The sequence below is a fragment of the Myotis yumanensis genome, unplaced genomic scaffold (genome assembly GCF_028538775.1).
Source record: "Myotis yumanensis isolate MYYU_CA2020_CCGP unplaced genomic scaffold, mMyoYum1.0.hap1 SCAF_18, whole genome shotgun sequence".
NCBI classification, from domain to species: domain Eukaryota; kingdom Metazoa; phylum Chordata; class Mammalia; order Chiroptera; family Vespertilionidae; genus Myotis; species Myotis yumanensis.
Genome location: NW_027223769.1, coordinates 5,074,494 through 5,087,377, shown reverse-complemented (window position 1 = coordinate 5,087,377; position 12,884 = coordinate 5,074,494).

The following is a 12,884-nucleotide window of genomic DNA, read 5'->3' as shown; positions in this document are numbered from 1 at the left end:
CAGCACAGGTCTCCTGCCCTGCAGGACCCGGTCACCTCTGTGGCACCCAGATGCCCCTCACCTTTCCTTCCAAATGGACCAATAGACACTCTGAGTCCCTCCGCTGTAAGGCCACCAAAAGGGTTATAAAACGGGCTTTCTTCCTGTAGACTTGTCAAGACCACCCCCACCTATGTGAGGCAGATGACAGTGGTAGAATCCAGACTCTACCACTTGGGTAAGTCACTTAACCTCTCTGTGCCTCAGTTTCCTCGTCTCTATTATGGGGGTAATGATAGGACCTACCTTGGAAGATTGTTGTGAGAAGCAAATGGGTTACTATGCGGGACACATTCAGAGCTGTGCCTCAGTAAGCATCAGATGTGATGGGGACACATTCAGAGCAGTGCCTGATGCACGGTAGGTGCTCAGTAAGCATCGGATGCGATGACTGTGTACTGAGGTCCCATCTGTGGGTCCCTATCTCCTCTAGCCCCTGTTTCTGCCACTTCCACAGTCACCTGCTCCATCCCATTATCAGTTCACATTCCCACCCTAGGAGGTCACAGCCATCTCCCCTTTTATTTGCCCCAAAGTACCACTCGCAGTAGGAGGAAGTTTTTAATAAAACCTGCCTGACATCTTGCAGTAACCAGGAAAGAGCTCCTTGTCAAAACTGCCCGTCAGATCACAGGCCTTTGGCCCACGGCCTTCCGAGCGAGCCTCTCCTGCCTCTGCTCCTCCCAGCTGCCTGCTGGCTGCCAAGTTACAGGGCTCTGGTCACACCTCACAAACAAGGGTTCTTTTGATCCTCACTTCCCATTAGCACCCCTGACATGCAGGTGTGACAGTGGGAACTGTAAGGATTGTTTCTATAAATGCGGACTCTGACTAATAAGCAGCTTGTAAGTAAACAGCACGTTTGTATCAGAGTCCTAGGGACTAACTTCAGAAGATGCAGACTCGGACCTTCTGTTGTCCCAGTTCCGGGAGATTTGCTGACCTTCAAACATGGAGCCAGGATGATGAGCACAGGATGACGTGGAGCCAGGATGACGTGGAGCCAGGATGATGAGCACAGGATGACGTGGAGCCAGGATGACGTGGAGCCAGGATGACGTGGAGCCAGGATGATGAGCACAGGATGACGTGGAGCCAGGATGACGTGGAGCCAGGATGATGAGCACAGGATGACGTGGAGCCAGGATGACTGGAGCCAGGATGACGTGGAGCCAGGATGACATGGAGCCAGGATGATGAGCACAGGATGACGTGGAGCCAGGATGACATGGAGCCAGGATGACGTGGAGCCAGGATGACATGGAGCCAGGATGACGTGGAGCCAGGATGATGAGCACAGGATGACGCGCACAGACGTCACCGCCGGGTGTGCAGGTCCTTACGGAATGGATGCTCTGGCCTGCAGGTAGGGAACTTTCCAACCCTCCCCTTGGTCTCTTTGTTGTGCTTTCCCTCTCCCTCCTTATCAAACCTCTGCCTGCACTCAGACAGGGAGATGGGCTTTGTGACAAGAGTCCCCCATCTCCTCGGTGACTGACGCTTGAATAAAACCTCTTTCCTTTTTCACCAGCACTTGGTTTGCAGGGTTGGCAGGCAGCAGAACCTGGCTCCGGTTACACTGTGTCCCACATACGCCTTCCCGGGCCAACGTGAGAAAAGGCACTGATGCGTTGTACTGGTGTCTGCTGCTCTGCAAGCCCAGCATCCCCTGCCTCTTTTTCTGGAATCACCCCTCACGCCCATATGTTTTCAGGATCCACCTTATTCTCAAGCCATGCAGCTCTGGCAGGGCTGGCTTCTCACCACACTCCAGGGAAGGACGGCTGACCCAGACCAGCACTGGGAGCAGCGCAGTTCCTGCCACACCCCATTCAGGGCCTGGAGACGGGACTGGGCTTCTCTTTCCTGGGGCTCGCCTGGCGGGATGTGAGCAGGGAGTGGCAGAGGAGACCCTGCCTGAGAAGGAGGACAGCGCGGGGCTGAGCAGAGCCAAGTGATGGGGAAAGAAACAAGATTTCCACGAACAGAGCCGCCCAACAGGGAGGTGCTTGCAATCAGACTTTTACATGAAAGGAGCCGACAGTGCCCTGGTCCGGCAGCTCCCTTGGTTAGAGCGCCGTTCTCTTGGGCGAAGGGGGTGGGTTCCACTCTGGTCGGGCACATACAAGCATGAGCCAATGAACGCATAGAAGATGGAGCAACAAATCGATATTTCTCTCTCTAAAAATCAATAAATAAAGCCCTGGCTGGTGTGGCTCAGTGCTGAGAGCGGCGGCCCACGCACTAATCAGATTTGATTCCCTGTCGGGGAAGAGGATGTACCTGGGTTGCAGGATCAATCCCAGACCCAGTAGGGGCCATGCAGGAGGCAACCAATCGATGTGTCAATCTCACATCTCTCTCTCTCTCTCTCTCTCTCTCTCTCTCTCTCTCTCTCCCTCCCTACCTCCCTCCTCCCTTCCACTCTCTCTGAAAAAAAAAATCTATGGAAAAAATATCCTCAGGTGAGGATTACTTTTTAAAAATCAATTAAAAAATATTAACAAATAAATTCTGCTCTTTTCCCCACTTTTTATTTTAGTTAATTTCATTTCATTTTTGCTCTATTTATTTTGTTTTCTCATTAGCAACCAAAGAAACCTTCCCAATTCACTGGCATGAGTTCTGCAGCAGCGCACCAGCCTGAAGGTCCCCTGTGGGTAAGATCTGAGAGAGCGCCTGGTGCCCTGTTTCCTCCGTTTCCATCTTCGTCGCTTTATCTCACCAGCACAGTGCAGATGTTTGGCTTTACCAAGTTAAGGCTGCACTTGAGCCACCTTGTGATAGCAAAAACCTGAAAACAACTCAAATACCCATTGTCAGCCAAATGAGAAAATTCATACAATGAGAAGACAACACAGAAGTGAACATTGGATGAACTACAGCTACAACTTGGGGGCGAATCTTAGAAACACGTTGAGTGAAAGAACAAGCCTCAGAAGAATACTGTTCTTTAAAAAGTACTTACTGCTCCATTGTCATCTCATACACCGAAAGGTTGCAGGTTCGCTCCCCAGTTGGGCCCGTAGGGGAGGCAACTGACTGAAGATTCACTCTCTCTCTCTCTTCCTCTCTAAAATCAATGAAAAATGGCCTGGCTGGCATAGCTCAGTGGTTGAGCATCAACCTATGAACCAGGAGGTCACGGTTCAATTCCTGGTCAGGCCACATGCCCGGTTCTGGGCTCCATACCCAGTAGGGAGCGTGTAGGAGGCAGCTGATCAATGGTTCTCTCTCATCATTGATGTTTCTATCTCTCACTCCCTCTCCCTTTCTCTCTGAAATCAATAAAAATATATTTAAAAAGTAAAAAATGAAATCAATAACAAACATATCCTCAGGTGAGAATTAAAAATAAATAAATAAAAGTACTTATTGCTCAAAAAATTTTTAAACATATAATTAGACAAAATGGTGCAATTTAACCCTCACATCCCCCTTTTCCAGCTTCAACAATAGTTAACTTAAGCAAATCTAGCTTTACTTATACCCCACCCCACCCCCATATCATTTTGAAGCAAATCTCAGACATCATTTTAACTCCTCAGTAATTATTTCAATATATTTATCTAAAAATATGAAAACAAAGAAAACCATAACCTGAATACCAGTGTCACACCAAAATAATTATTCATATACAATCATCTCTTAAAATCATTAATCAGTTGGTATCCACATTTTCTTTTTTTTGTTAATCCTCACCCAAAGATATATTTTTCCAATGACTTTTATAGATTGGAAGGGCAGGAGGAGGAAGAGGAGGAAGAAGAAAAGGAGGCGGAGGAGGAGAGAGAGAGAGAGAGCCTGATGTGAGAGAGACACATTGACTGCCTCCCGCACATGCCCCAACCCGGGCTGGGCATCAAACCCACAACAGAGGTATATGCTTTTGACTGGGAATTGAACCTGCAACCCTTTGGTCCAAGGGCCGACACTCTGACCATTAAGCTAAACTGATCAGTGCCATATCTTCAACTGTCTCATCCTATATAATAAAAGGCTAATATGTAAATAGACCGAACAGCAGAACAACCAGAACAACTGAACAATCGAACAACCGGTTGCTATGACATGCACTGACCACCAGGAGGGGCACCAGACCAAGCAGGGCGCCGGTTGCTGTCATCAGAGTGAATCTCTGGTGGTTACTGAAAATTCTTTGCTCCCGCATGCCGCGGTCCCACACGCTGCGGTCCCCGCCGGTGCTCACATCTGCTGCCGGCACCAGTCCCACTCGCACCCACTGCCAGCACTGGCCCCGCTCACACCCACAGCAGGCACTGGAGCTGCCCGGCACCAGTCACGATCACTGGGCGCCATCAGCGGGTGTGAGTGGAGGATGCTGGCCCTGATCGCCCCTGAGGGAGTCTCCACTTCCCTCTGCTCCTGAGAGGTGATCAGGGCAGCAGCTGCCGCTCGCACCCACTGACAGGGCTGGCCCTGCTCGCACCTGCTGCTGGTGCTGGCCCCAATTGCTGTGCCCAGGCCACCCCTCTGTGGGGCAACTGATGGGGGGGCTCCATGATCAATTGCCCCAAAGAGGGAGGCCCAGGCCACCCTCTGCACAGCGACCAATCGAAGAGCCCCAGCCAGGTGGGTGGGGCCTCCCAGCTGGCAGCCACCGAGGGAGGCCCAGGCCACCAGCCAGCAATGCTGTGGCTGGTGTGCGGGGCCGGCCAGCGATTGCCCCGCAGAGGGAGGCCCAGGCCAGCCAAGTGATCACCCATGCCTGTCACCCACAGAGGGAGGCAACTGGTGGCAGCGGGAGGCAGGGGTGCAGCACGGCACAGATGGCAAGCAGTGGCAGCGGTGGGGGCAGGGCCAGCTGCCAGCAGCCAGGGGGAAGGAAAGCCCTGATAGGCCAGGCCTAGGGGCCATACCCAAGGGGTCTCAGATTGTGAGAGGGGGTAGGCCAGGCTGAGGGACACCTCCCCCCCATGCACAAATTTTGTGCACCGGGCCTCTAGCAGATGTTATAAAATTGTTAGTAATTTATTTGAATCAAAGTCCAAATAATGTAGATTTCCTGCAATCCATTGACATATCTCTTAAATCTCTTTTAATCTGTAGCAGCAATTTTCAACCAGTGTGCCATAAGAATTTTGTTAAACATGCAGTACCTGACTATTTAGTCAGGGGCACTGCCCTCTTTTCCCTTAGCTTGTCAAATAAAAAAATGACAACAGCCAACATAACAATAGCCATCCAATGTGAATGAATCAAAATTATATATATTTTTTGTCAGATTGGCAAAAAATGTATTTTTGATGTGCAGCAGAATATCAGTAATTAGTTTATGTATGCCATGAGATGAAAAAGGTTGAAAATCGCTCATCTATCTGGTTATTTTCTTTCAGCCTTTTTTTTTCCCCCCAATTTTTTGCTGAAGACGTGGATCATTTGTCCCAGAGTTTCCCAGTCTGGATCTGGCTGGTGATGCACCCTCTAGTGGCATGTAGCATGTGCCTCTGTCTCCTGTCACCCCTGTACATTGAGTATTAGCTCTAGATACTTCCTCTGTTGCAGGCTCAGTTTTTGGACAAGATGGCATCCTAGGAGGTGCTTGGCTTTTCCACCTGGTCTGCATTTGAGGTGTTAGTCATAGGTGCTCGCCACCTACACCCACTGAGTCAAGATGGGTGTGGTAAAATGGTGATGTTCTATTTCTAGTGTTTCATCTTCACATAGTGGCTGGATTCCTATCTAATAATAGACAAACATGGTAATTGACCATACCTTCGCTATGCCTCCCATTGGCTAATCAGAGCAATATGCGAATTAACTGCCAACAAAGATGGCGGCTAATTTGCATACTGCAGACAGGGCTGGCCAGCGCGAGCCGCCATCCGGGCCCCCATGTGTGGCCCTGGGCAGCAGGGCTTGGGTGGTGCGATTGCCCCCAGCCAGGACCCCCATGTGCCGCCTAAGCCCCGCCCCCAGCTGAGACCCCATGGCGATCCCAGAGCAGGAAAGTGCAGCCTGCAGGCAGCACCCAGGAGGGCCTGCTCCTGGGTCACCATGGCGACCCCAGAGCAGGAAAGTTCTGTGCAGACAGCACCCAGCAGGGCCTGCCCCCGGGTCTCTGAGGTGATCCGGTGATCCGTGAGCAGGAAATCTCGACCTGCAGGCAGCACCCCACCCTGGCCACAGCTCAAGGGAGAGAACAACACGCAGTGGAGGCCAGGAGCCTGAGAGATCAACACAGAGGAGCGCCTGCTCCAAGCCTCTACGGTGTGGCTGGGGGCAGGCCCCCAGCAGACAGACACACACACACACACACACACACACACACACACGGCAACTGCTCCGCGCCTATGTGGTGCGGCTGGGGGGCAGGCCCCAGCAGACACACACACACACACACACACACACACACACGGGATGCCTGCTCTGAGCCTCTGCTGCCGGACTGTGGCCATCAGTAGGACATCCACTGAGGCCTCCCGGACTGTGAGAGGGGCAGGCTGGGCTGAGGGAACCCCAACCCCCAGTGCACGAATTTCGTGCACCGGGCCTCTAGTGTTATATAAAGGGACACTTCCCTTTATCCGCCGTTTAGTTGCCCTGAGGTATGGTGCATAAAAGGAAAAAGGTGACTTCCTTGATCTTTTCCCTTTATTTACCACTTGTCAGAGCAACAATTGTTTATTAAAAAAAAAAAAATATGTGTCAGAATTCCTTTTAAGAGTTTTTATTGCAACAAACTACCTGGTAGTGAGGTTGTGTGAGGAGAAAACCTACCTTCAATTCTTGGCAGCTACTGATACCTTCCAACAAGATCTGATACCTGACAGACTAACCTGGCTTAAGCCTGGTGCGTTGGGAGGCCAGAGTGCGGGAGAATGAAGGCCCCACAGCAGGAGTCAGAGCTGAGACCTGACCAGCCGACTGTAGAGACAGAGCAGTCCTTGGTGATGATCGGTGGCCGGCAGGGACAACACGGGCTCACAGCCTGTTCTGTAGTTCTGACGGAGTCCCAGCAGGCTAGCCTTCTAGGCGCTCTGAACTCGCCTGTCATAAAAGGTGCCCTCGAGGTAAACTTGCCCACCTTCTTGAGGTCCATATTCAGGTAGCTGTTCTGCTGGCATCGGGGACCAGGATCCTTCTGCACTACTGACTGGATGCAGGACCATTTAGAGCTCACGCCGTGGGTGCCACTGACAGGAAACACTGTTCAAACAAGGGTGGGAAGTGTCTACGATACTTTAGACAATATTGCTTGCTATCAATTTCACCAACAATACCCCATTTTTAACACACACTATGCTAATTATTAAGACACTTAATACACAAATGAAAACTCATTTCTAACACTCATCATGAAAATTAATGAAGCCTCTGCAGTTTCCCAGAGATAAGTAGTTGAACCCTTGCAGTAATTACCTACTTGTTGATCAGATGCTGGCTGACTATTCTGGAAGTGTGTATTCCAGCTCAGGTCAACCGGTGACCCCAGAGTGTGACTTAAATGACACATATTTATATCACTCGTGTATTAGGTTGAGTCCCTTAGAAACAGACTGAAACAAAGAGTTGCCTGCAGAGGGTTATTGGGGAATGGCCTCAGGCAATATCCCCACAAGGAAGTGAGGGGAACAGGACTGGACACAGGAAAGCCCACGGGACCATCTGGAGGGAAGAAAGCTTCAGACAATGCTCTCAGGAGCTCTGGGGCTGGGACGGCCACTCACTAAGGCAGGGGCCGGGCCTCTGCATCCTGGAGCCCTGTGTCATGGGCATGGGCCATCCGCCGGGAGGAGCACAATGACGGATAAGGCAATTCTCTGAGGGACGCAGCTGTGAGTGGGAGCTGCCCAAAGCCCAGCATCTCCAGGCTCTGTCCACTGAGGGCCTGTCTGGGGGCCTTTTCTCTAAGCTTGTGATTATTTCAAAATCAGAACAAATATTACTAAAAATACGGAGCACTGATTATTAAACTAGAGGCCCGGTGCACAAAATTCATGCACGAGGGTGGGGGGGCCCTCAGCCCCGCCTACATCCTCTGCAATTCGGGACCCCTACACCTTTTTCTTATCTAGCTAACCTCTTCACATTTTAAAAAATTAACTGAAATACCACCTACTCTAGGAAATCCTCTTTGAACAAATCTCTTTACAATCCGTATTAAGTATTTTCATAGCATATCATTCTTTTTCTTTAACAGCAACTTAGAGTGGATGCAATGTGCTTCTCATTCTTCATCTGAATTTTTTCTTCTTGCTCTTGTAATAGCAAAGCTTATCCAATTTACATTTGCCCTTCAAGGGCTTATATTTGGTTCAGTTTCTAGTTGGCTCCCTGCTTTTTTTAAGGATTAAATTTAGGTTGTGATAGTAAGCCTAACTTGTAATCAAGCCTGTAAGTCTCCCTATCTGAATATTTCTATAATATCTATCACTTTAGCATACCAGAGATTGTGTTCATTTATAGAAAATAACAATAAATGTCATCTGATCATTTGATCTTCTAGTAATATTTTATAGCAAGATGTATTATTCTAGTAATTTAACTATTACAAAACTGAGGCGTGCAGAAATAAATCACATTGAACAATAAAGAATGACTCAAATATCAAAGCATAGTACCCATAGGGCCTCCGTGTCCTGTGCCTCAGATATCATAGCATATTACACAGTTCACATGGAACTCAGTTTCCTTTAAAATAGGAAGGGATCCCATACTCATGAAGCAGCTACTTCCACACATTTTTTTAAATTTAATTCACCGCACATACTCTTTGTACTAATTGTTGGAAAATCATCCTAGCAATTGCCTCTGTTCCTCTCGGTATTGTTGCCTTACATTCTGATGTCATTACTGCGCTTTTATCATCCACTCGCTCTAATAAGATTGTGAATTACTTAAGGGCAGAGATCATGACTTGCGCTTGTGTGTTCCCTGTCATGGTGCCTAGATAAATACTCAAATGCCATCCAGTCCAAATGACTGTGATGAGAGAGGCCCACCGTTGCTGGAGATCTCTGATTTTTATTTAAGGGGCCTCACTTGCTCTGTGCCTTTACAGAGGGGTGAGTAGTGGCTGAGGGAATTTGAGGAAACCCAGACAGAATTCTCCTCCTAAAAGATTTTGCTGAGCATCTGTCCAATTAAAACCCAGATACACACTCATCATGAAAATTAATGAAGCCTCTGCGGCTTCATTAACAAAGGCACTGGTCTCCTACTGCTAATGCCTGGGGATCAAACCCCAGCCTGCAGGAACTCACCCCCGCAGTCAGGACCCGGCGCTGGGTGGACCTGGGCTGGTGCTCCTAACTCTGGGGAGAGGGAGACTTCCCGTGGCTGCAGGCTAGAGACCCCGGACTCCGCGCTACCCACCCGAACAGGTCCATAGTGCAGGCTGGTCAGCAGAGCAGCTTCTTCTCTTGGGATCGCGGGGAGGCTTGGCCTGGCCTGTTAGCTCTGTGATCGATTGGGGGGAGGCCTGGCCTGTTCGCCCCATGATCGATCGCAGGGAGGCTTGGCCTGGCCTATTCGCCCCATGATGGGTGCTGGGCTGGGGAGCGTGGACTCGGGCCACTGCTTGGCGCTGGTGCAAGTGCAAGTGCCACGGGGTGGGAACATCCGCTTGGCGCCTGCGCCTGTAGGCCCGGAGTGGCTGGGGATATTCTGGGACCCCAGCTGCTCAGGGCCTATGTGTGGGCCTACAGGCTAGTAGCAGCCTGGGTCCCGAGGTTGTTCCCGGGACCCAGGCCACTTGGCGGCCTGCATATGCAAATTACCCCGCCATCTTTGTTGGGTTAATTTGCATACTCTCCTGATTTGCTGGTGAGCATGGCGGAGGGACAGTCAATTTACATGTTTCTCTTTTTAAAAAAATATTTTATTGACTTTTTACAGAGAGAAAGGAAGAGGGACAGAGAGTTAGAAACATCAAGGAGAGAGAAACATCGATCAGCTGCCTCCTGTACACCTCCCACTGGGGATGTGCCTGCAACCAAGGCACATGCTCTTGACTGGAATCGAACCTGGGACCCTTCAGTCCGCAGGCCGATGCTCTATCCAACTGAGCCAAACCGGTTAGGGCTTACATGTTTCTCTTTTATTATATAGGATGATTCTGCAGCTGGACTGATCTGGCCTTTGTCTCCTCTGTGGTGCTTTGGTGGCCTCATAAAGGCCCCAAATACTGGGGAAGATGGGATAAAGAATAACATTAAAACTCTAAACTATATCAACAAAAGCTGGGATAGTTACCAGGAAGAAAGAATAATTATATTATCTCCCTCATATTACATGGGAGGGTTAACAGATAATTTTATTTCCCAACATTGATAATTGCATAACCATAGGTTCAAATATGTGCTTTTAAAAATTTGTACTTAATTACTAGTAGAATAAGAACAGAACATGTAACTTCCAAGTCAGTGGAAGACCTTAAAAAGAAAAGAGGAGAAAATATAATCTATATGGCAAAGATAAAAAAACAAAGAACAGCTCTGACCAGTTTGGCTCAATGGACAGAGCATCGGCCTGCGGACTCAATGGTCCTAGGTTCGATTCCGGTCAAGGGCATGTACCTTGGTTGCGGGCACATCCTTAGTAGGGGGTGTGTAGGAGGCAGCTGATCGATGTTTCTCTCTCATCAATGTTTGTAACTCTCTATCCCTCTCCCTTCCTCTCTGTAAAAAATCAATAAAATATATATTTAAAAAACAAAACAAAACAAAGAACAATTCTGTAAATTATAAAAAGTAAAATCAGAAAGCATGAAACTGACCGAAGTAAAGCTGAGCATACTATAGCAATAACAATGTAACAAAATATAACATACCATTTTATACAGATGTGTGAAACTTACTAGGATAAGTCACCAAACAAATTTATATTATAGTGCCTGGTCAGAGTAGCTCAGTGGGTGAGTGAGCTATGAACCAGGAGGTCATGGTTCGATTCCCAGTCAGGACACATGCCTGGGTTGCAGGCTTGACCCCCAGTGTGGAGCATGCAGGAGGCAGTGGATCAATGATTCTCCCTTATCATTGATGTTTCTATCTCTCTCTCCATCTCCCTTCCTCTCTGAAATCAATAAAAAAAATTTTAAAAATTACATTATAGTGATGGTTCACAACCCAGTGAATATGCTAGAAAACATTGACTCGTACATTTATATGGGTAAACTGCATGTAGTGTGAACTATATCTCAATAAAAAATGTTACTTTAAAAACCCAATGGGATTGTAATTTGGGGGGTGGGGAGGAGAGTTGAAACATTTCTTCTAAAGTGTCTCTGAAGAAAAACTTAATAAGTAGAACTTATCCTACTGGATATTCACATGTGCCATCAATCTAAATAGATGGTGTTACAATAGCACTAACATAGAACAATGGCAGAGAAGAGGGGACCCAGAAACACACGCCATCGTATTCAAGAATTTGGTGTCTACTTAAGGTGCCAGCTCACATCAATGACACAGCAACCAGAAAGTTGCTCAATTAACACTGTGAAAAAATGTATCAATTCTGGATGGATTAAATAATAACATTTAAAACTTACAAAGAACTAAAAATATCTCAGAGATGAAAAGAATTTTACAAACATAAAGATAATATATGAAATTGCAAGGGGAAGTCAGTAAATTTGACTATGGAAAAACCAACAGCATTGAAACAATATTTACATGCAAATGACAACAGGAAATGGAGAAATATGTGCAACATGCTTGCATGTGTGACAGAAAGAGTTTAGTGTCCTTCATTAATAAAGAATTCTGACATATTTCAAAAGAGAAAGAAAAGAAATACACACACACACACACACACACACACACACAAAGAATTCTGGCAAATGAATACTCAAATCTCCAAAATAATGAAATGGATATACAAAAGCAATAAAATTGACTGATTAAAATGTGAAAAAGCACATTAATAAAAAATTCAAAATAAAACAACAGTGAGATATTTTTTGCTATAATATTCAAAATTGACAAGTGTATTAGTCAGGGTTCTCCAGGGAAACAGAACTGATATTAATTAATTAATTAATTATTAATAGAATTGACTCAAGAAGAGAGAATCCCCCTTCTTCTGCCTTTTTGTTCTACTCGGGGCCTCAAAGGATTGGACCATGTCTGTCCACATTGGTGAGGGTGGATCTTCTTTACCCAGTCTGCTGATTCTAATGCTAATTTCTTCTCAGACACCCTCACAGACACCCAGAAACAATGTTTCACCAGCTATCAAGGCATCCCTTAGTCCCGTTAACATATAAAATTGGCCACCACAGCAAAGTTTGGCAACCCCTCTTTTAGATCACTCCAACTTCACTGACGGGTTGACTACAACTTCATGAGAGATTTTGAGCCAGGAAAGCCAGTACCAAATTCCTAACTTAAAAAACTGAGTAAGATAATAAATGGTTATTGTTGCATGATATAAATTAGAGGGTTATTTGTTATACAGCAATACATAACTAATACTTGTCAGACTGGATAAGAAAGCAAAATTCATGCTATCTATCAAAGTCACAATTTAGATTTAAAGAGACAGTAAGTTGAAAAATACATACAATGCAAACAGTAAACATAGGAGAGTTAGAAGGACAATATTACTATCAGACACAATAGATGTTAAAAGAAACTTTACTAGAGACCAAGTAGTGGGACATTTCATAATAATAAAATGGTCAACATGTCAGCTGTATGTAACAAGTATAAATGTATAACAGAGCCTCAGAATATATGACAGAATTGAGAGGACAAATAGACAATTAATCATCATAATTGTAGATTTAAATACGTCTATTTCAGTAATTGATAGAACAACCAAAATTTACTAAAATTAGTAACTGTCGATCAGTTTGACTTAACACTTAACACACC